Below are 25,273 nucleotides of genomic sequence, written 5' to 3' on the forward strand. Positions count from 1 at the left end.
AACACTCATTTTATCCAGTGTTTTAGCTAACCTTGGACCAACCTCCTATTTAGACCCTAAACCTGGATAGGAAGAACCAGCTGAAAAAATAGAACCTCTCAAAGCTTATAGATAAATAAGTGAAAGCTGCATTTTTTTTTTCCGTCAGGGAAAAAAGGGGGAATCCTGCAGAGGATATATTAAATTTTCACTCTCCCCACTCCAAAAAAAAAAATCTCAAATACAGCCATGTTGTCAACCCCCTGAATTAAAAATGGATAAACACAGTCAATGTTTTCCTATTATTACATATTTTCCAGACTACAGAATACAGAATTCTGTCACCACCACAGAGTATTTCCTACTTTCATTACACAATTTGGAGGTTGTGAAATGAAAATATACTTGATTTAAATAGCAGTATATAAATCTGACATCCTTCTCTACAAGACATATCATTTATTTATTCAGCAAACTTTGACTGGGCACCTACTATGACGTAGCAGCCCCGTGCTCTGCTCTACAATTCTTAGCTGAATGAATGTGCACCCCAGATGTGTTCCAGATTGCCAAGCAAGATGTCGTGCGCCAACTCTAGCCCACCGTGTCTCTTGCTGGAATAAAGGCGGATGGGCCAGTTTAGGGGAGTGTGGATGAATGATGAATTCCGCCATTGAGGGAGAAGTAGAAGATAGGGACATGTGCCAAGAAAGGGTCAGTCTAATTGGTGTGTCAGAGAGATGGCCATATGAACAGCACGGAGATTCTAACATACACTGCAGTATGAAGGAGGCCAGGGCTCTGTGGGGCATGCCTTGCCTTTCTTTTTCTTTTTTTAAAGATTTTATTTATTTATTTGACAGAGAGAGAGAGAGAAAGAGCACAAGCAGGGGGAGTGGGAGAGAGAGAAGCAGGCTTCCCACGGAGCAGGGAGCCCGATGCGGGGCTTGATCCCAGGATCCTGGGATCATGACCTGAGCTGAAGGCAGACGCTTAACAACTGGAACCACCCAGGCACCCTGCACCTCACCCTTCTGTAGGGTGGGCTGGAGCATTTCTGGTGATCCCTCCTTAATATCCCATTCAGGCACAAGCTACAGTTGTTCAGTTGTCTGAACAAGCACCTCTAACTGAGGATGCACCAGGAACTGTAGCTGTGGGAGGTGGGGAGGGGAGCGGAGATGTGAGGAGGAAAGGAAGGGGGGGTAAGCGGGACCAGAGAAGGGGAGGCTGCAGGTGTGGAACGCATCTGGCTTCATTTTGATATTGCTCTCCTGGACTCCAAATGGAAAATAGAACGGAACACCCATGATTAAAAAATGCAATACATGCTAAGAAAGTCTAAAGTAATTTACACCGGGCATTAAAGTGTTTTGCATGAGAATATAGTATGATGGAGACAACCGAAGAATTATGGCTTTCATTAAAAGGTTTGCCATTCAGTGTGCTGTGATATAACTATAGCAGTTTCTCTGTCTTGGTGATGGTTTTTTATTTTAAACGCTGCCTTCCAAACCAAGGAATGCAAATGCATCAGGAACACTCGGCCTCGGGGTTTTAACTTACTGCCACCTCTTACTAATCACTTCCCTTTAGGACTCTACCTGCTGATGCCAAGGTGAAAGGTGAACAGTTACACCTCCATTGCCCCTCAACCTCATGTATCCTGAACCCAGCTATAAAGCAAACTGTCATTTCTTTCTTCATTATTCAAAGTTAGCATTCGCTAGTTCAAAGCCCATTTGAGATTATGCATCAAGAATGATATACATTAAGGTTGGGATTAAAGGAAAATCAGTTACATGAAAGAAAGGTGTTTTTGCCACAAATCTTGTGTGTGCATGTCAAGAAGTATATTCATTGCCTAATTTAAAAAGGAACCAGGACAACTCCCAGAGATATATACCTGCATCTGGCCAGTCTTTCAATAAGGACGCTTTCTGTTTGAAGTTTGGCTGTGAAGTTAGAGGAAAAACATCCTTTCCTGGCTAGCATATGCAGCTTGTTTTTAAAAAAATTGCTAGGTGGAATTCTGATTTTAGGCACTCATTAGGAGTAAAAATCAAAAGTTGATTCATCCTGAATATGCTTAGACAGGGTAAGAAAACTGGGCTTACAAGTAAGATAGATGTAGGCTAGCTATAAGGAGAAATTAGATGAACTTGCACAATCTCTTTTAACCCAGTGATTCCATAATTTTATCAGTTATTGCCTAATTATACTCATGGTCTTGCTGGCCTGCTTAGAGCAACCATTCACTGATTTGATACAAATCTTGATGATGCTCAATTGGAATCAAGGGAATGACAGTGGGCCAGGCACTGAATTAGGTGCTTTTCATTTAATCCTCAAATCAGTCCCTCAATTCAGATATTCTGAGTTTCTACCATGCATCGCCCTCCACAGCATGATTTACCATCTTCCTTGGACTATTTTTAAATTGGGCACCTGAGGTCTCAGATCAGATGCAAAACTGAATTTTAAACTACTGTGTTCGAGTTCTGTCCAATGTCTGGGACACCATGAGCTCATGCATGTTAAACAACAGAAAATAATAACGCCTATATTTTGCTGGATCAGTTTTGTAATCTATCAAGAGAACATAGTGTGCAAACCAAATGTGTGAATGTGAGTTTACGAAGATGCTGGTGCTCTGGAGCAGTTCTGGCTCCAGAGGCTGAGAGCCTTCGGGTCTCTGTGATGTTCCTAATTCCACTCTGGCTCCCAGCATGTCTGGCATTAGGGATGGGTTTGATAAATGTTTGTGGAACTGAACTGAGGCACACTAACCTCTCTTCCAGGCCCTTCTCAAGTGCCCCCAGTCCTCTCGCTTCCAAATATTATGATGGGAAGGTCAGAGAGGCAAGACCTTTCCATGTGTTTCTGGCATTCTCTCTGATCAAGACTTGATAAGCAAGAGTGTTATCTGAGGCCTCCAAAGCAGATGCTCAGGACCCATTTCTACTTTTAACTCAAAGGCAGATTTTGCTAAAGGACTTTTGGGGTCTGGATAGGAGCTCTGTGATCTGTAGGATTTGAGGAGAAGCACTCACTTCTTCTGTAACTTGGGGAGGGTGCAGTGGGCAAAAATGGGTGGAAACCATACCTCTGTCTCATAGTTTTGCACCCAGCTCAGGCATCTCATCACTTCCATCTGGTTTTGCTCTTGTATAACGAAAACATCAAAGCGGACTTGGCAAGGATCATCCCCCAAATATGCTTTCATTGTCTCTGTCAGTGAATCTCTGCTCAGTGAATAAAGGGGAATGTTTTACTGTGGTTAATGTCACTTGCTTCATGGCAAGAACTAACTTAAGCAACTGTACTTAATCCCAAATAAATCCAGTGGTTTTATAACTAAGGAGAAAACAAACATTTACAGAGTCACTTAATTGGATCCAGGCATTTTATTTCCTGCAACTCTGTTGCTAAATATCTATCTCACCGGTGAGGAAACACAGGCACTGAAAGATTAAACAATTTGCTCATGATCACCGAGTGTATTGGTGGAGTTAGTGACTGAGTTAGGATTTGTACTCAGGTCCATTTGAGAAGGGAGTCCCAGGTTTTCTACTAAACTCTAAGACCATTATCAGATCAGCAGAGACACAGAAGCACTGACTCCTATCTCTGTTTCGCCAGCCCGGCGTGGCATGAGTTACTCGGGGCTGTCTGTCTGTTCTCAGGAGGCCCCAGGAAGTGTTGGTGCTCACGTCTGTGAACGGGAACACGGAGGGATTGCTGCTGGGTATGCTCCAGGGCCGGGTAGGAGCCAGCATGGCCCCACCGGCCCACTCAGCAGCCTCGGATAGCCTGGACGGTAATTGCTGTTAGTGTTTCTGACCAATACAGTGTCAGGCAAAGCCTTGAAGGTCTAGATGAACGCGCCTGTGTCACCCCCCCTGAGAGCCCGGGGGGTGTTCATGAGCCCCGTGCAGCAACCTCAGCACTGACGGGGCGACCACACTTTACAAATACACGATTCCCGTCTTTATCAGGGAATTCTGCCTTAAACACTTAAAAAATTGTAAGTCAGAAACACCAAGCTGAATGTGATTTTAAGGTTATCCACTGCCTAGAATACTATCTTTAAATGAAGATAAGTGTCTATACCATTCGAATGAACTTACGTATGTTTGCAAACGGTCTGCGGTCTTGCTTGAGGAACCTAGTTAATGGGGGAAAGGCACAGAATCAGCGTGCTTTTCTCTTCTGTTGGCATACACAGATTTTTAATTAGCTTGAGTGTCTATTTCTCAGGTTGATTAAAAATACTATACAGTTAATACATATATATCATTCTACAGTTAACATGTGTATATAACTGAATTACTTAGCAATTGCGTGGCAGAAATGGACAGCCCATAAGATGGGGCAGTGGCCCTGAGTTTGTTTGCAGACGTGAAGAAGAAGCTACAGCACAGAGAGGTAGACCGTCTGTTTCAGAGTACACAGCAGGCAACGAGGTCTGACACGTGCTCTGGGTCTCCGGCCAGAGCCAACTTACTTAAATAACCAATAAAATGTCGGTAGGCACAATGGTAGTGTGGCAATACAAAAGGGTTTCTGAGAAATCATGCCTATTCCCAGATGAATTCTTGACAGTACAGTTGGTAACGAAACATAAAATCTAACAAATCCGTGCGATGCAAACTCTTTCTTGTTTTGCATTCATTTAACAGCATCTTGATGAAAGCTTTTGCCTGTGAAAAATATTTCAGTTTGGTAGCTGTAGATATTTTTCTTTTCTTTCAATGGGAGCATTTACTAAACATCTTTCTATATGGCACCTGACTTACGTTCTGCTCACAGCCACACTGTGAGAAATGGAACTGAAGTTCAGGAGGTTAAGGGGCTTGAATAAAGCCCCAGGGTCAGTAAGTGATAGAGCTGGGACTCAAGTCTCTGCTAAAGCACATGCTCTTCCCAAGACTCTGCCCAGAACCTGCTCAGGTAGGCTCTCTGAGGGGTCCCCTACTCACATGACTGGGAAAGGACATGAAGAATATGAATGAAGAACACCCAAGTTAGATGTACAGAATTTCTTACAGGCCCAAGGTTGACCTCCAGTAAAATGGTGAAGTGTGCATTGGGTGGTTTGGCTAACGGTGCAGGCTTCCCTTCCTCCAGGGTCATTTGGAGTCCATGACGATCACCAGCAGCCCCAAAATCTCATTTCTGGCCTGATGGCTTTTTTGATCCAGATATATTCTAACTCCCTCCATCCTCAAAATCTTCCCACTTCAAAAATATCTATAGCAGGCACCTGAGTAGCTCAGTCAGTTAGGCGTCTGCTTTCGGCTCAGGTCATGATCCCAGGGTGCTGGGATCAAGGCCCACATCAGGCTCTCTGCTCGGTGGGGAGCCTGCTTCTCCCTCTCCCTCTGCCACTCCGCCTGCTTGTGCTCTCTCTCTGGCAAATAAATGAATAAAATCTTTAAAAAAAATCTATAGCTACCAACAGTTGAATAACTAGTACATCTGATAATCCAAGACTGTTTTTGACAGTGACCCTGTGGAGACATTCCTATCCATAGACATGACTGCTGGAGTAGACGTTTCAGACATGTCAGCAAATGAGTGGAGAAATCTTAGAGGAGGATTCACGATCATACAGTCTGCTCCTGGAGTGGACATGGCTGGGCTTAGACTCCCTACAAGTGTGTGCCATGCCCTTGTCTCAAACTTATCAAATGTTAGATCCGAGAGTGGGCTGCATGATACATTTTTGGTTATAAAGAACAGAAAGGAATTTAATCTAGCCTGCAGGGAAAAAAATTACTCTAAGTATATAGATGGGAGAACTCGATGAGAACCAAGCAAAGTTTGAACAATCAGGTCTCAGAACAAGGGAGAACAGGGGCTGTTTGTGGAATGCGGGAGTGGAAATTCAAAAACTTTGTCTTGCTAGTAATGTGACTTGGTTCCCAATACCCAGACTAACTCTCAGCCCAAAGTTTTGAAAGAAGGAGCCAGATTGAGTCGGTCTGAGTCAGATGATTACTTTGAGCTAATCAGCTCTAGCCTGTGAGGGTCATGAGGTCCATATATAATGTGGGGAGGGGAAGGGTTTACAAAGAAAGATTTCTACTAGGAGGCCAGAGTGACCACCATTGAGTCAACTCTTTTCTCATTTCATAGGAGTGGAAGCAGGGGCCTGAAAAGGTGAAGTGGCTGCCCCAAGGTCAAGTCCCTGGTAGTGGAAGAGCTGAACTAAAATACAGGGCCCTCTTAACTCCTGGGACAGTGCGCTTTGAGCTGTCCTGCTTTTGTCCTTTGCATATTTCATGGCTTCAATCTATCTTTCCTCCCACTCGCCCTTCTCACTGCTGACACAGAAGTCTTCCAAAAGCCCAAATCTGATTATGACACTGCTCTGCTAAGTAGTCATCTATCATTTCTAGTCCAAACTCCTTAGCACTGCATGCAAAGCCCTTTTAATCCTGCCTCTGGAGTGTAGTAGTCTGCTTGGGCTGCCATTACAAAATACCGTAGACTGGGTGGCTTAAGCAACAGAAATTTTCTCACAGTGCTGGTGGTTGGTAATGGCAAGGTAGGCTTTATTCTGAAGTCTCGTCCCTTGGCTAGCAGGTGGCGGGAGTCTCACTATGTTTTCACACGACCACTTTGAATGCTCAAGGAGCGAGACAACTCTGGTGTCTCTTTTTTTTATAAGGACACAAGCCCTATTGTGTTCGGGCCCCATCTTTATGATCTCACTTAACCTGAATTACTATATAAAAGCCCTATCTCCAAATATAGTCACCTGGGGATTGGAGCTTCAACATACTAATTTGGGGGCAACACAGTTTAGTCCACAACATGGAGCTTGCCCCATTCTTCAACACAATCCCTCTCTTCCCCATTCTCTTTACATTCAGCCACTGGACCTACTGCACCCCAATCCCACAAGCCTGGCCCTCCTCTTGCAGTGTACTCTGCTCTTTGTTTTCTGCTGGTGCTTCAAGTCCCAGTTCAATGGTTGTTGTGCCATGAAAGCTTATGGATTGACATCCTCTGAGTCATGCGCTCTTGCAGGACTGGCATGCATGTGTGTTACGTGTGGGTCCTGTGTGTGGACCATGTGTACATATCATTGCATTTGCCACATTCTAATTAATTAGTTTATGCATTGGTCTCTCCAAATAGAAGGTGAATTCTTAGAGGGCAGGACCTTTCATTGATTTTAAGCTTTTCTCCCTATTGCCTACCCAGCATTTGGCACATGTAGGTACTGAGTAAGTTTTGGTTGAATAAAAAGGCAGCATGATTATAAAAAAGGAAAGACTGGTTACTGTATTCTTTGCCTCCATTTCATCAGCATCTATTTCAGGGGGAAAAAATTCATGAGCCATGAAGGTATATGTGTGTCAGGAACTGAAGGGGAATAGACATTAGAGCATTTTTCTAAAGTGGTAAAGAAAGCAGAACTTTGCTTATTCACTAATGACAATGGGGAGACCCACTCCAGATTACAAGATTTTGCATAGTGGATCCCTTGTGCATAGACAAGGAATGAATTTATCATGCTCTTTCACAATGCTCTCTGATATTGCTATGAGACCACGCAGAAACTACAAAGGGAGACCTCACGAAGCACCTCGATAGGCAGATGAGAAACAAACATGATAAAATACAAGAGTACCACACTGTAAGACTCACTTTTTCATTCACCTTGACAAGGGTAATGTAGTTTTAATTACTAATGATAATATATATTGCCTACTAGTAAATGTCTTGTGGTGTATTTTGTAAACCTTTCATCTTAGAACACCACAGTACTCCCAAATTTGTTCATTAAACCTTTGTTACAAACCAAGAGGTTATTGGCTGTCAGGAAAAAAATGAGAGAGTCAGTGAATTAGCAAAAAGGAATTAATAGCCTCTTATTGTAGCAGTTTTTTACTTTGAAAAGTAGAGCACAAGATGCAGTGGTCTTTTAAAATATTTTTATTTAATTGGAATATTATAATTTCAAAGTCAATAAATTGAACAAAGACCATCTTCAAAGCTGTCTCAAAATGACTGAATACTTGATTAAAACCTTGTTTCATTTTCAAGGTCAAAGAAGTAGTGTATAAAATGTGTTTGCCAGACAAGCTAGCAGAGATAGACAATTGTTTTCTTTTGTTTATGTTTATAATTTGTAGCACTCAGTGCTCCTATTGATGTGTGTTTGTCTTCGTAACAAATCAAGAACAATTATCAATAAGAATTCAAAGGATGCTGCTAAGGTGTGAAATTATACAAATCATTCCACTGCAAAGAAAAGGCCCTGGAGGTGAACAGAATATTGAATTTTTCAAAGGAAAATTATGTGTTTGTGAGTGTGTGTCACTTGATGAAATGATTGTCATGGAAAATTAAATCTCACCTTGAAAGAAATGAGTAACAATGAGAAAAATCATCATAAATTCTCTCTGTATAAAGGAATTGTACCTTTTTATAAAGGAATTTTTCTCTAAACCTCTAATCATAGTATATGATGCATGTCAACTACACTTAACGTTCACATATGGGTTGATGTAAAAATACATTTTTATCAGCACTGTATTCTTTGGGCCTACTTCAGATTCATGGCAAAGGGAAATACAGAAATTTGGCATCATCTAATTTTGTGTCCCTCAAAGTATGGCTCATGGACAGCCTATATTAGAATCCACTGGGATACTTGTTGAAAACACAGCTTTCCAGCTTCTAACCAAGACCTGTTGAATCAGAATCTCAGAGGCAAATCTTAGAATGAGGCAAGTTAGGGAAACACTTGTCTAGCTAATTTAGGCACGATTTATTTACAAACCATCCAACTGGTTTCAGGACATCAGTATAGTGACATCAAGTGAAGCCTGACAAATTCACTGATGCCCAAAAGGCTTTTGACGCTTTTTTGACTTGCCCAAAAAAAGCCTCAAATGCAAAATGCTTTTCAAAGAAATTGGGTTTTAATATTTTTAAATATTGTATATATTATAAATGAAGACACAAATGAGTACTAATATATTTAATGAGGAACACTCATGAAAAAGTTATTATTCACAACATATTGGCCTGTCCTACATATTAATGCCTCCTAAACATAAAACTTTTGTAATATTTGAGACTTGGTTACTGGACACAGTAGTGAAATTCTCATGAGCAAATTTATAATTTCTGAGTCCTTGGTTGAAAAAGCTTTAATTTTTAAAACTGCATTCTATTTACTTGAGAGGAACATCCAAGAATTGATAAAATAACACATTTCAAACTTTTTGCTAAATATGTATTGCATAGACGTATGAGTTATAAGAAGAGCCCAGATTAAGGGGATATGAATTAATGATTTTTTTAAAAGATTTTTATATTTTATTTGAGAGAGAGAGAGATAGAGAGAGAGAACACAAGTGGGGAGGAGAGGGAGAAGAAGGCTCCCTGCTGAGCAAGGAGCCCGATGCGGGGCTTGATCCCAGGACCCTGGGATCATGCCCTAGGCCAAAGACAGTGGCTTAACTGACTGAGCCATCCAGGTGCCCCAGTGTTCTATTGAAAAAGTTCTACAGGGTATGCTGGCCATGGACATGTGGGACATCTTGGTAACATAACAACAAAAATGATGAAATCCATGATTTCATCTCTGGGTGAACTGCTCAAAAGAATATAGCTGTAAATTTCATTGTAAATATGACCTCAATACAGTATGCTTTACGCTAATATTCTTGAGTGCCGTACTTGGATTCTTGGATTTTATGACACAATGAAGCAGGTTATATGTGTAGCAGAACACTTGGTATATATTAAGTATTCACTTGTGTCTGTATATGTCTCCCATCCTGACTCCCGTCCCAGTGTCCAGTGTTTTCTGAGCAAACTAAGTTCCGAAGGATTCCTACTGCAGTGTGCTACCCAGCCCTGACCAGAGTCTTCTCATAGGGCTCCTCTATCTATTCTTTTCTTGGAAGTTGTTAGAGTGGGTCCATGGACTCTGTTTCCCATGGTAAACATTTAAGGGGAGCATTAGATAAGATTTATCTGACTGCAGGTGGTGGCAACCTAACTTGAGCTAGCTAAGGAAATGAGGGATTTATTGGCTCCCATAACGAAGAAGGGCAGGGATGTAGCTAGCGACGGCTGCCTCTCACCTCCGTTTCTCTCCTCTTCAGCAAATGGAGGGGTCTCGTTTCCCCCACTGCCAATAGGCTTCTTTACTGCCCCAAAGCCATGCCACTGGCACCTCCAGGCTAATTTCCTCATTCCCAGAGAGAAAAGGGCTCTTATCTCTAACTCCAAAGAGAAGTCCTGGGGGAGGACTCAAATGGATTCATTTGGGTCCCATGTCCACCCATCAGCCAGTTATGGCGGCCAGAGCTTCGTGAGGGCTTGATCCCTCTGAATTGGACTACCTGGGAAAGCAGGGGCAAAGGGAGTTCCCAGAAGATTGGGTGGGGGTAGCACAGACACAGCTGTGTGAGGAATTACCATAAACGAGGCAGCCAAGTCTATCTCTTTTCTAGGTGACTGTGCCTAAGGTAGAAGAATGAATTGCTAATGACAATTTCAAATAGCAGCTGCTGGCCTGTGGAGAATGGAGATAATTTATGACACTGAGACCTAGAGCCCTCCAAAGAAATGGCTTATTGCAATAGGACTTTCCTTTTTTGGTCCCCAGTCAGTAACGAAGTAAAAAAACCAAGATCTTACAGATGATAAAAGCTGCTTGATTCAGCTTTGAAATGTGCACATTCGAGTGCCTGTTCGCTATAGGTTTTAAAGCAATGATGAGCAATGATGTGCCTGCTGAATGCCTGATGTGGTGCCGTGGTTCTCAAAGTGGTGTCCCAGGGCCAGCATTGTCTGGGAACTAGCTAGAAATACAAATTCTGTACCCCACACCAGATTTAATGGGTCAGAAACTCAAGGGATTGAGCCCAGAGTCTGCATTTTAATGAGCCCTCTAGATGATGCTGATGTGCGCTGAAGTTTGCAAACTCCGGGTATAGTGTATGCCATGGTAGCTGGCCCAGATTCCCCCTTCAGGACCGCAGTGGTCACTCCCCAGGACCTTGGGGATTTGGCAGCTCCAGCTCTCAGCTAAGTCCCTCTCCTGGCATTGTTGTCCACTAACGAGAGTTCTCTCATCCAGGGTCACACTTCCTCTCTGGGGTTCCCTGCATGCATGACTGATCTATGGAGGTAAAGGGAGGGGATCCAAAGGCTTGACCCCCTTCCCTCAACATGGGACAACTGTGAAGGGCCATCCCAGTCCACAGCTCCTCAAGGGATGCACAGAGACCTCTGTTGTGACTACATCGCTGTTCAATTCCTTCGTCTACCCAATCCTGCTGTGCTTGGCCCTTCACCTGCACTGGATCTAAGGACATGCCCCAGTAAACTTCCTGCATGCAAATCACCATCTCTAAGTCTGTTTCCAGGACAAACAATCTTAGTTACCTGCCCCCCTTCCCCCGCCGGCGCCTGATAAGAGTTAGGACCATGCACACCCAGTCCCATAAGAGAGAGGGCACCAGAGCCACCACTCTGCAAATGCCCCGGGCAACAGAACACTATCACTTCCCTGCTGTTTTGGTTCCTCTCTTTGAGGCCCAGGGATGAAAGCTCTATACGTCTTCCAACGCACTTTCCAGAGGACCTTATTGAGAATATTCTATCCATACCCCTTCTCTGGCAACATAGTGTGCTAATTCCTGCATGTGGTGAGAAACTGTAAACCGTGATCATTAACTCCCCTCTTAGATTAGAACTTGCCTTTCCTCCTCACTAGGTCTCCTCAGGACCCAAAGGATCGAAAGGCTTTCTTGTATCTTCCCCCACTCACAATGTTTGCATCCCTGTATAAAGGCCAATTCATTTAGAGCAAAATGGATCTGCTTTTAATGTCATGTCAGGGGTTTAAAAAATTAGTCCTTAGTCCTACTGAGATGGGTATGGTCCTGAAAACCTGGCCACATAGTCTGCTTGGGCATAAGACCTGCTGTGTGCTGTGTAGTAGAGCTCTCTTCTCCTCTCTTCTGAAATCCAGGGACGAGAAACACTCCCAACCCTTTATAAGCAAAGATGCCACATTCTTGACTCTCCACTGTCTGGCCCGGACTCACATCCCATGTTCATTCTTGTCCTCAAACACCTTTATCTAACTCAACTGCTCAATGCTCCCCAATCTCCACCAGGGTTTTTGTTCTATGAGTCTTTGTCCATAGCTCCCACCACATGGACCATCGTTCTCCCCATTCGGCACTAGTTTCATCTCGCCCAAAGCCAAAGGCTAACTCAAGTGCCATTTCCTCCACGCAGCCTTCTGGGATTCCCATGTAGAAGTAACATACACCAGCTCTGAGCCCCATGGTCCCCTGCACTTGTCTCACAGTATCTTCATACTCTGCCTTGAGGTTGACTATACATGGCTTCTCTCTTCTGCTAAATTACAAATTCCTTGAGGGCTGGGGTTGTGCCTTGGACAACTCTGTTGCCCCCATAAGACCCAGTACAAGTGCCTTCACATCATGCAGAGAGGATTCAAAATATTTAGTACATTGCTGTTTCTGTTACAAAGAAATACTAGCATATTGTTACTGCTGAGACATTTTTATAAACACAGTCCTGTCCTTCTCCAAAAGAAACATGAGCATTAAAAATCAATAAAAACTATATTCCTAAGAATCTGTGCCCATGTCAACATGTGTCCTGTTTTGCCCTCAGGACAGTCCCGATTTATTCCTGCTGTCTTGATATAATTATTAATACTGTCCCCTTTCACTTTCAAAAGTGTCCCAGATTGGATGATAAATTTTATGGTCATCCTACTTAGGCAACTCAAACCATTAGCCAACAATATGCTCTGCTTACCTATTTGTAGGAAAATCACCTGGTGAGAATTGCACATATTTTTACCTGCATGCTCTTGCACACTCTCCTTCCTGTATATATATTTTTACTCAGGGCCAGTGCACGAAGCTATTCCATGCCAGGGCTTTAAAGGATGCTCTTCAGCAGGTGGATACCTATGCAAGTTAAGTAGATCTGCTATTCCAGTCCCAGCAACTTGTCTTCTCCTGCCAATGACAGAATATGGTGGCCATTTGAGGGTCCCTGGTTTCTCTCATTCAATTTCAACCACAGCTAAATGATTTCTGCCTGAGGGCAGATATATCCCCTCCAAGGCTCTTCAGCAAAATTACTTAGATTCACACAGGAGGATCAGGGGCAGATTGTAACTGTGGTTTTTCTGCTCTCCAGATGCAAACATCTGCTGTCAACAGAAAATAGCCCAACCTCACTGAAATGGTGAAGGGGACCTCAACATATTCTTTATATTTGCTTCCTAATCATCAAGTGAGTAGATAACCATAAGTAACTTATAAACACGTGCTTCATCTAATCCTCACAGTGGCCCCACTGGATGCTATTTTAATTACTATTCTATACGCTTTCATATTTGTAGTTAGCATTAGCAATAGCTTCCATTTCTTAGCCACTGCATAAGCAATTTATAGATATTAGCTTGTTTCATCCTCACCACACTAGCTGAATACAGGTCTATTAATTATTTATTACCCACCATACTCAAATACAAGCTTTGTAAGGGCAGGGTCTTGTCTTGTTCACAGCTGTATCCCCTGTAAACACACTGAGAATTTTCCTTGGCACAGACTAGGGTCTCAGTTGGTAAGAATTGCACATATTTACTTGATACTTGAGTAAGTAAGTATCAAGTAATTACATTGCTGGATCTAAGGACATGCCCCAGTAAACTTCCTGCGTGCAAATCACCATCTCTGAGTCTGTTTCCAGGACAAACAATCTTAGCTATCTGGCCCCCCCCGATAAGAGTTAGGACCATGCAGACCCAGTCTCATAAATACTTTTTGAGTAAATACTTTTTGAATGAATGAATGAATGAATGAGTGAGTGAATGAATGAATGAATGAGAATGAGTGAGTCAACAAGCCTGTGATAAAGGTGTTCATATCCACATTTTGCAGATGAGAAAACCATGGCTTAAAAAGGATAAAGAATTTGCCAAGATCTTGTAGATCACAAACCAGGAGCTATGAGGTTCCAAGGTCTTAAAGATGACAATGTACCCTACCTTCTCATTTGTCTGATGAGAAAATTCTGGTTCAGGAAGTGACCTGCTTAGGACCAGCTAAGTATTAAGGTATTAGAACTCAGACTGAGGAACGCTGACTCTGACTCACACTATTTTCAGCTCGTAATGCTGACAGGTGGCAGAGTCAAACTCACGTCCCCAGAGAGTACAGCCATGCACACAGTGTCCTCTGCAGGGGAGAGGGTTGGGCGCTTCCCCCCAGGTAAAATACAAATCCTTCCAGCCCCAGGAAGAGAAATTATAATCCCCTTACTTACCCCTGGGCATTAGTGTTCAGCCAAATGAGAATGAAGTGGGGACCAAAGTTTATTATCTAGGTTAGGGTAATGCTTGCCTCCCAAACTGTTAACATTTCAGTGGTTTAACACAATAGCTGCTTATTTCTTAATCACATAACATTACCAGATAGGCATCTTGGCGAATGGACAGCTTTGCTCCATATGGAACGTCAGAAATGCATATTCTTTCCACATTTTGACTCTAGAATTCTAAGGGCTCCAGTCCTCTGCTTTCAGCAGCAGAAGAGGGAAGAAAGAACATGAAGAAGGCTTCTTGAACACTTTGGCCAAGAATGGACACCCCTCGGTGCTCCCAGACCATTGATAAGAACTAGACCACGGCTCTGCCCAGATGCATGTGTGGCGAGGAATTGCAGACCCTGGGCAGCCATTTCCTAGGGCACTGTGGAAAAGGGCACAAAGTTTTGGTGTATAGCTGGCCATCACAACCATTATGAGAAGGGGGGGCAGGGAAGACACAGGAGATAGAAATCTGGGCTGCCGTTTGGAGAAGGACGGATATGGAAAGGAAGCGGTGGGGACAGGGCAGCAAATGCCAACTCTGCTAGCCTCAGATCATTTTTTTAAAAGATTTTATTTATTTATTTGTCAGAGAGCACAAGCAGGGGGAGTGGCAGGCAGAGTGAGAAGCAGGATCCCTGCTGAGCAAGGAGCCCGACATGGGACTCGATCCCAAGACCCCGGGATCATGACCTGAGCCAAAGGCAGACGCCCAACAACTGAGCCACCCAGGCATCCCGCCTTAGAGCATTCTGTAGACTTCCCTCTTTAGGAGTGATGGAGGTGGAGCAAGCCTGTCTTTGCTATCAGTTTGATCCTCACATGGAGAAGAACTTGGAACCCCTCATCTTAATTATTATCAAGTCTCTACGCTCAAAAGTACTACCCAAGAGGTTCACAATTTCCATTCATGCCCACCCCTGCCTTCTCCATTTGGATTGTAAATTATAAATCATGCAAAATTGGGCAATAGCATAAAAGCCACAAGATGTATCGGGTGCCATAGCCTTCAGTTATCTTAGTTCATTAAACAGAAAAATAGGTGTAATATTTTTTATTTATAGGAAAACAATATCAGGTAATGTCACATAATATTTCAAAATGGAATTTGTCTTTGTCAGCCAAATAGTGAACAATAAGGAAACACTGAGTGTTCTTTTTAAGAAGTGATTTGAAATTAATTTCAATCCATTCTGATGGGTCAGTAAAAAGAGAAATACAGGCTTTGGTAGGTTTCTTAATGTAGATTGCTATAGTAATTTAAAAACAAAAAATAATAATAAAGTAATAATTCTATCATGTTGCTGGTGTGCTTGACAGCAAATAGTATATTTAAAAAAATAAATTTGCCAGTGCAATATATGCCAATGAGTAGAACCCAGGCATTGTCTTCAGATTAGAAAGATTCATAGGATCATCTTCACATATTTTAGAAAGTTATTTATTCTGATAGAGGTAAAAATACTAAGGGTATAATTATTCACAGCCTTTCTTCCCATCCAGCCTCCCCCGGAGGATCCTTTTGTAGCAGGAGTAATGGATAGGGCAGGGCAATGGGGAGAAGCGCAGACTTGGAGAAGCAGAGAGGCTTACTGGCTCTACCTACGTGTGAACTCGAGGGATGTCTAGAGAAAACGAAAACAGCTGAGAGTGGAAAGAAGGTGAATGGATCTTGGCCAGAGAGGGAAGAACTGAGAACTTTTTGGAAGCTGAGCTGGGCAGTTACCATGAGGAGGGTACTGTGGCGAGAGAGTTCAGGTCAAGAGGAGCCTTCAGAAGTCTCAACTCACGCTGCCCACAGTAGCTCCCACAGCTCCGGCTGCTGCAGAGGACCTCTCCTGAACTCATCCCCCACTGGCCTATGTGGCGAAGAACGGAGCCTGGCATATTGAGATGGGAATAGTAATAGCTGATGTTTACAGAAGCATGCTTCCTATATGCCCAACAGCAAGCCAAGCTTATCTACATTAATCTTTAATCCTTACAACTTTATGAGGTTACATTATGAGGTAGCACTCTTCCCAATCTTCTTTTACAGTTGGGGAAACTGAGGCTATGTAACTCCCAGGATATGCCAGCTGACAAGTAGTAGAGCTGGGATTCAGGCCCAGGCAGGCTGGTTCCCGAGCCTAGGGGCTAGACCATGATACTCACCTCTCAGGCCGTTGAAAAATCAGTGTCGTCAATACATAAGCCTTAGGTCACGAGAACAATAGAAATCTGGACTACACTCCGAGTCAGTGGTGCACACTTTCACTTACGGTACTCTCAGGTGAACACCCCTTCAAGAGAACAGCATGTAATTGTAGGTGCCCAAATGCCAAGGTGTTCATGTGCTCACAACATTAAAAATCGATTATTTGCTAAACGTTGGGAAATAAGGCTGAGAAAACAAAGGAGTTACTGTTTCTCTAAATTTCATGGCTCTGGCCTATTTACTAGGCTTCTATGAATTTGGTTGTAACGGAATAATATTGTAGAGTCTCTCCCCTTTGAAGGCTCCGTTTTGAGTGGCACTGCAACTAATTCATAGGAAACCAGAGACTCTTATTTGTCCAGTTCTTGGTCTCTTCAGGTCATTTATTTTTAAGGGTAACTTCACCACCAGCCTTGCTGGGTCTACATCAGGACAAATATCAGGGACATCAGTACATTCCATGGATGTTTTGGAATACTTGTTGAAGTTAAGGCCACAGACTCTTGTACCTACTCTGGAAATTGATCACTCCTAAGTTAATTCTAGACCCAGGGCATTCCCCCATAGTTCATAATGGAATAAGATTAAGAACACAGAACCAAGATGAATAAGATGGGTATGTGGGGAGCTAAGTGAAGGCTGAGTTACTCCAATCAAAAAAGATTGAGGTGCTCTGGGAAATACTCATCTAACTGATGATGAGCTCTGGGAAGATAAATTGACTTTAGAATCAAAGTAATCCTTTGCTCTATTCCAGGTTGAGTACATGACTCAATGGTCTGTATGTCTTAGAACTATTTTTTCACATCATGTATCATCACTGAGAAGTAAACTACAGTTTATTCACTAGCCAAAGTGATCATGACCTTGGGCATGGGTCTTTCATGGATTTAGAAGGGGATAAGGCCTCCACCCTTGCTCTCTTCTAAAAGTGAGAAGAGGACAGAATTCTCCCTTTCATAGTTTGAGAGACAGTGATGCCGGGCTCTGCAAAAGTACATTGGAAAATTGGGTTTCCTCAAGGGGTATCCTTTAGGTTATCTTCTCTGGGTTGACAGTATGTTGTGGACCCACTCCTACTGGGAGTGAATGTGCCAGTGGCATGCTGGCATAAGGACTGATCTGCAGTCATGACAGCAGAGGCCTGGATGACCAATAGCAGCAAACTAAGATAGCTGCAACTGGTCAGTCTTCTCCGGAGTCAGCTGCTGCTTCTACTCATGATAAATTGCATTGATCACGTAGGTTACAGAACCCCTATCAGTATCAAAGAAAAGACATTATGTTTTGACATTGTCAATTTCTGGAAGTGTCACACAGCACTAGGGGAATGGCTCATTTAATTTCAGTTTATAAATTAAACAAAGCAGAAAACCAAGATGATAAATCTGAAATGTTCCAAATATTTAAACTTGGAATATATCAACTTCATAGACCTGGGGCCAAAATTTAAACTACCAAAACTTCACTAAGACCACCTTCGGGGAAAAAAAAGGTTTAAATGCTCAGAGGCAGAAAGTTTGTCAGACTTGCCAATGAGGAAGCTAGAATCTGGCCTCTATTTCGGGAGGGATGGTATGAGAACAATGACAACAGGTATCATTTGCATCACTTTCGCTTATTTTGTCCTACTGAGAGTTAAGTTCACTTTCAGCTCTTCATTTTGCAACTAATATCTTCTTTTAAAAAGCCAGAAATAAATTCAGCCTTTTGAGACTAGTAAGTTCTTCCGGCGTTTTAAATAGTAAGTCAGAAGGAGCCCTTAGGAACTCTGTTCTGGGTGTCTTTGGCCATTTTTACAAGGAGTGTCACACATCTGTGTGTCTACACGTAGCCTGGGGTCTCACCTCTGGGCTCTCCTCACAGAGGCCTAGCAGAGCTTCATTTATCTTAGGAAGGGAAATGGTGCAGTGGAGCCTGCCTGACTCTGGACCTGTGATTCCAAGGTGGAAAGAGTCCAAGATTGTTGCTCAGTCCATTAAGCAATCCCTTTTAGCTGAAGGGATTCATCTATCAATCTTGCTTTTCAGCCAGTAATCTGCTTATTTAGAGGTTTAATTACATTTTCAGGTCACCCGAGTGCTTCTCCTAGATATTTAATAAAATGAGTCCTTATTTTATTTATCACACAGTTTATTTTCCATGGGCTACTCAGGACTGGGATGGAATGAAGGGGACAATTACTTCTCAAAAGATAAACAAGTGAGATTTCCAGGTTCAAAGTGTCCAGAGTTAACACAGGAATTATTTGGGTCTCGGGGCTCAGTGACGATCGTAGACTGATCTATAACTGCATGTCGCAGCCACCATTCCTGAAACAGAAAGTCAAATATTGATTTCCCAGTGCTTTTATGACCCATTTAACAACAGGCATTTTGGATTGGTTATTTCTTCGGGCTGGAGAGAATGTTCCAGCCAGCCTCCTTTTGAGCTTCCTCTTAATTATCTTCTCTGGAGATGGGCAAAAACTGATGTTTAGCCCTGGCCCCAGACACGCACACATGCACGCGCATGCACACACACACGCACACCCCCCCACCCATAAAGGAGGCTGACACACTTGTGGCACTTGACACGGTGTAAGTTAGCTTGGATGACGGGTATTTAGATATTTTCCACAAAAACTACCAAATTGGGGGAGGGGGAGGTCCCTTTGGGTACGTCTGCTAACAAATTCTCACTAATTGACATCAAGCCAGTTAATTTTTACGTAATAAGTGTTGAGTGATTCAAGGAGCGGCCCCATCCGCCAAGGCTGGGCCTGTACAAAGACCTCTACCTGTTTGGCTCTCGGAACAGAACATTTAATGTTGGGCCAAATTTTCAAAAATGCTGGGAGTAGGAACAGCGTTTTTAATCTTTTGCTCTTTGGGCTACTAATTATGTAGCAAAGGGTATAAAGAGGGCTTTACAAATCATTATTTCCATTAGGAAGGTGTTGGAACCAATTCCACGGAGGGCTCCCCTCCTATTTGCGCAGCTGCTATTCCCGGGGGAGGCGGCCGCTCTGGTGCTGCTTGAAGCCGGGCTTCTGTTCTGTTTCCCCAGCACTTGGAAGAAAAACAAAACAGGCCTAATGAAAAACACACACGGGAAATGCTTTATTATTTCATCATCCTCACCTACTGCGCTCTGGCCTGGCTCTGTGATTGGAAGGACTTCTCCCTCTGGCCGGCTCGCTCCCTCTCCGAGCGGAGGCCGAGTGGGGCGGTATGAGGCCGATACTCTGTCATTTCCTGTCAGATCGTTTTGGAGGAATTTGCTCTTATTTCCTCCTGGCCACAATTCCCCACCTCCACCCCTGCCTCCCCAGCTCAGCACTGGCCGCCTGCCCTATGGTTCAGCGGTGTTAACTTCAAAACGCAGGGTTTGGGGGCTGGGGCGTGGGGGGCATCTGGAAACTCTGGGCACCCAACGCAATCGACCTGTATCCTCCGAAAGCTGAGAAATGGGTCAAGAACCACCACCGAGTGAATTTTAACCTCCAGAGAGGACCAAGGAGCGCCACTCGGCTGGAAAACCAGTGGGTTTGGGGGGAGGGTGCTGAAGTGAGTCATAATATTAATTCAGACTGTAATCTTCCCACATGCATTTTCTTGACTTTTCACCAGAAAGGAGAGTCAGAGAGCAGACATTCCCCAAATCTCATTGGACCATTAGCAAGTGAATAACTCCTTTCATAAAAAATGTCTCCATTTCTTTATTCCACACAGAGTGAAACCTGGATATAATAGACAATGCATTTATTCACATGGTACTCAGCAACCCCCTACCACCAAATAATCCAGGCATGGTCAAGCAGGTATGGCTACCCAGGAAATTGGAAAGCTTTAGGCCAGACCTCAGTGGGGCCAGCAATGCCTGCCCATAGCAAAGCATCACTAACAGCTTTTTTCTGTTGTACAGGTTGGCCACTTGGACATGGTACCCGGCCTTCTACATTCAAAGATGTGTAATGAATATTTGGTAGATGTTCAATAAATATGTGATGAGTTGAGTTGGGACTGTATGTCAGACGGTGGAATGCTAAGCCACCACCCAGTCTTGTGACAATGGAAAGTGGGTACTTCCCTGTAGAGCCTCCATATATTGCCACTCTCTCGGGGTCAACACCTCCTACCACCATAGTTAAAGAGTAAGAGTTCTAGAATGCGGCTCCACGGGCAACTTTTCCTTGATGACATTTCTACCAGACTGTCCTCTAATGGGTAGTTGTCACCTAAGATGTGTTAAACTACAGTCCATGGCGTGGGTAATACAGTAGTCACTTACATGCTTCATTCAATGTGCACATCTTCTCAAAGAGTGTTTGGTAATTAGATCAATCAATGAGTGTGATATTTGTGTAAGTACCAAAGGAGTTTGGAGTGGGGGAAACGTATGGTGAGAACTGGTCTATGAGTGTAGATGTGCCTAAATGCAGGATAGGCCTGCCTAAATTTAATTCCCCATTGGAAACATAGAAATAAGTCATGTAAAGTAGCTTATCTAATGGAACAAAAAAATTAGAGACGAGAACAAAATGATCCTCCAAAGCAGAAGCCAGTTAAGATACCCGCCACCAATAGATGGTGGGAAAAGTTCTGTCTGGTGTGTCTGTACTTTCATTTTGAGGCATTTGATAAACATTATCAATCCTATCACAGTTGATAACTACAGAAGTACCGAGAATCCTAAAGATGCTAAGTGTGTGGTTATGATGGAAATAAACTCTTTTATAAAAGCAAAAGGGCTAAAAAAGGAAAAGTGCTGAGGAAAACCAAACCTTGCTCATAGATATGGAATGGAACCTTGACTGTAAGAATAATGCAGAAGGACAAAAAGTAGTTTTCCAGCTCGTGGAAAGGTATGTACCTAGATGGCGATCGACAGTTGTTGCCAAGAGATTGATGAAATAGGAGACATTCTTGTCTGGGCGATTCCAGTGGTTTTCAACCCTCACTGCACATTTGAATCATCCAGCGAGCTTCTAGAAAATGTGTTCTGGGGCCACACCATGGACCAATGAAATCAACACCGCTGGTGGTGAGCACAGGCATCATGACTTTTTAAAGCTCCCCATGGGATTCTGCTGTGTAATCAAAGTGGGCCACAGTAGTGGTGTCAGGTTTTAGTATCAGAATCGCCTGGAGGGCTTATGAAACTACAGTTTTCTGGCCCAATCCCCAGAGTTGCTGGTTCACCAGGTTTGGGGCAAAAAAGCTAGGAATTTGTATTTCTACCATTTTTTAAAAAAGATTTTATTTATTTGACAGAGCACAAGCAGGGGGAGCTGCAGTCTCCCCACTGAGCGGGGAGCCAGACCTGGGGCTTGATCCCAGGACCCTGAGATCAGGGCTGAAGGCAGATGCTTAACCCATTGAGCCACCCAGGCGCCCTCTTCTACCATGTTTCTAGTTGATGCTGTTGCTGCTTAACCTGATATTCATTCAGGAGAAACCTGATGGTTTGTTCCTGACTTCATGGTGATACGGCTTGTCTTCCACATATGGTTGGTTCTTCAGTTTCAAGGGCCATATGAATCTATACATAATGAAAGTAAGTTCTAGAACGGAGTGTGAGATAATGCAGCTGCTAAATCGTTTCCTCAATGCTTGGGTAGATCATCAAGGAATGTGACCTGTCTCAGTGTAGGTAGACCTAGTCTGTCTTAGAAGACACCAGACAAAACATATATCAGCAAGGAAAAGAGAATGGTGGGATGAAAAGCATCTCAGAAATTCATTTTGGGATTGCAAGTTCATACCCTTCCTCCACCAGATTTTACCAACAAATGAACTAAGCACTCATCTGGAACTTCTATGTTAGCTGATACATATCTGCTATGTTTTTAATATTAAGATCGTGATAAGCACTATAAACAGAACACCAAGCAAATTATAAATGAAAACCATTCAAACTTATGTGAGAGAAAATTGGACTTAAACAATTTGATTTTGAAGATTTTGAAAGTCAGAGAAAGACTGTGAATTAATTACCATACCAATCACTGTTAATTCCTAGCCAATAACTGTTTCAAGGAAGAGCCAGGTTTCACTTCCATCCCCATCTCTCCCTGGCCATATGCCCATCTTCTTACTGCCGCCAGATGCAGATGTACCTCTTGGAACCATCACACAGCTGTGGCATGAATAACCATCTCTAGTCCTCCAGTGGATGTGGGCACCATCCCTTCTTCCCCAACATTTTCCATTCCCTTGTAGTCATCTTTGGGTTCCCACAATTCCATAGCAGTTCTAACCTATTTTTTTTTTTGAAAGGAAGAGAGATTGAGGGGCAGAGGGGCAGAGGGAGAAGGAGAAAGAGAATCTTAAGCAGGCTCCATGCTCAGTGCAGAGCCTGACAGGGGGCTCAATCTCATGACCCTGAGATCAGAACCTGAGCCAAAACCAAGGGTTGGACACATAACTGACTGAGCCACCCAGGTGCCCCTAACCTAATTTTTTAAAAATACAAATTTTCCAATAGAGTTAGAAAGGCTGCCATTTCTTTTTTTTTTAATTTAAAAAGGATAAATAAAAGGATAAATAAAATTTAAAAAGGATAAATAAGGAAGGAAAGGAATAATAAAATAAAAGGATAAAATAAATTTAAGAAGGATAAATAAAAGTTTATTTGAGAGAGATAGAGCGCATGAGAGAGCACAAGTAGGGGGGAGCTGCAGAGGGAGAGAGAGAGGGAGAAGCTAACTCCCTGCTGAGCAGGGTTTCCCCCAACGTGGGGCTTGATCCCAGGACCTAAGTTTAACCAACTGAGCCATCCAGGTGCCCCAAAAGGCTACCATTTCTAAAGCTCTACATTAAGAAATGCAGCCATATCTTCATGTCTTCTCTTTAAAAAAAATATTTTTTTCATGATTAATGAAAAGAGTGTAGTAGCCAGCCAGGCTGAAGAGAGACTCTAAGTGCATTCATGATTCCCTAAGGTTTGTTGGCTGTCCATGGGCAGCAGTCTGGTAGTGTTACATCCAAGCAGCTCTCTCTATTCTTTGAATCTACCCATTAAAATCTGATCATGTGTTTCTTATGTTTTTCATTTTTAATGGCAAGTGGTGGGCATGTAGAGGGTCTTTTAACTTGTTCTTTGAGAGCTAGTGGTACCTACACTCTTTGAATTCATCCTGTATTTTGGAAGTTTGCTGGCTTTCATGTGGGAAAACTGTCAAGTGAACCATACAGCATTAAAACTCCAATAAAGGTAAAGTGATGGTCTTGTGGCTGCTTCATAGAGGGAAGACTGAGCCATATGTGTGAGTGAAGAACACAAAGGAAAAATATGCATTTTGATGATTAAATATTATAGCCTATTTTTAGAATATGTACTCAAATATATTTGGTCTGATTAAATAAATTAGAATGTTTGGAATAAGACACTCCAATTAATATTTTAATTAACTGAGTATTGATCAGGATTAGGGGGATGGGGAGGAGAAATACTTATTTAAAAATTTTTAAAAAGAAAAAATGTGCTCATGCAACTTCTCATCTTGGCAAATGGGGTTCATAAAATAAAGTGTATCCTTTTGCAATTGCAAAACTTGTCTCTAGTTAATAAAGATCTACTAAATGTGGAGTTCAAATTAGTTGCTATTTATTTAATTTGCTTTTCAGTGTCAGATTAACCTAACAATTACCAAATAAGAATTTCTATTTTGGGGGCATAATAAAGATGAAAAGGGAAGGACCCCACCATGTTAGTTATATATAAAAGTCCCTTTTAAAACATGCTAGATATTCATATATAAAAGTCCTTTTTAAGCATGTTAGATATTCAAAATGTAAAAATACCTTATTGGTGTCAGTTTTTGCTTGAACACATTTTTCTTTTAAAATTGTCTTTTTCCATAAAGCTGTGGGGGATTTTTCTTTTCTGGTATTTAAAGTAAGATAAAGTTTAGCTGATTTCTTTCCCTGACTATCCCCCTCCCCCTCCAAAGGCTTAATAACCACAAGCCTAAGATTTATGGTGAGTGAAAAAGAAAAATAAGTAAATTATCTGGCTGAGGAGCCGTTCTTCCTCTCTCTGGCCATACAGACTATTTTAAATGCTGCTAGCAGCAGTCTAATTAAAATAATTTCTGTCAAAAGTCCGTGAAATATGCAGCCACAGCCCAGCTCAATGTTCTCGAGCAGGAATGACAAATCTCTGCTTAATTGGTACTTAATATGGTAGTACAGGATTAGTAATTCTCCAGGATAAAGGAGATAACAAGTAGAAATCTCTTGCTTGGGGCAGGGAGCCTTGGAAGATGAACAGACCAAATAGTGCTTACCCCCAAACTGCTTCTATCAAAGGTTGTTGTTTTGGCCATCATTTATGAAATAAGAGACAATTAATGCACAGTTTATGGCTAGCTCCAAGTCCTAATTAAATACAACTATGTACAAAGAATGTGAACAGCCTGACTTACAGAGACCAAAAATAAATACTGGCAGAATTATGGTGACCACTGTAGCCTTCGCTCATCTTTTTATCCTATCTTGGGGATAGGAATCTTGGCAGAGGCATGAGCTACTTCTGAGGCACAGCCATTAAGCTGAGGCTCCTAGTGAATTTTAGAAAATTCGGAAAATGTAAAAGACCATAGAAGGGAAAAAAATCATCCGTAGTACCATTGCTAATAAGTTGGGTACTAAGTTGGGACCACAGCTAACAAATTGGAATTTTTCCTTCCTGTGTGTGTGTGTGTTATCTCCA

The sequence above is a fragment of the Mirounga leonina genome, unplaced genomic scaffold (assembly GCF_011800145.1).
Source record: "Mirounga leonina isolate KUSES-001 unplaced genomic scaffold, KU_Mleo_1.0 Mir_151, whole genome shotgun sequence".
NCBI lineage: Eukaryota > Metazoa > Chordata > Mammalia > Carnivora > Phocidae > Mirounga > Mirounga leonina.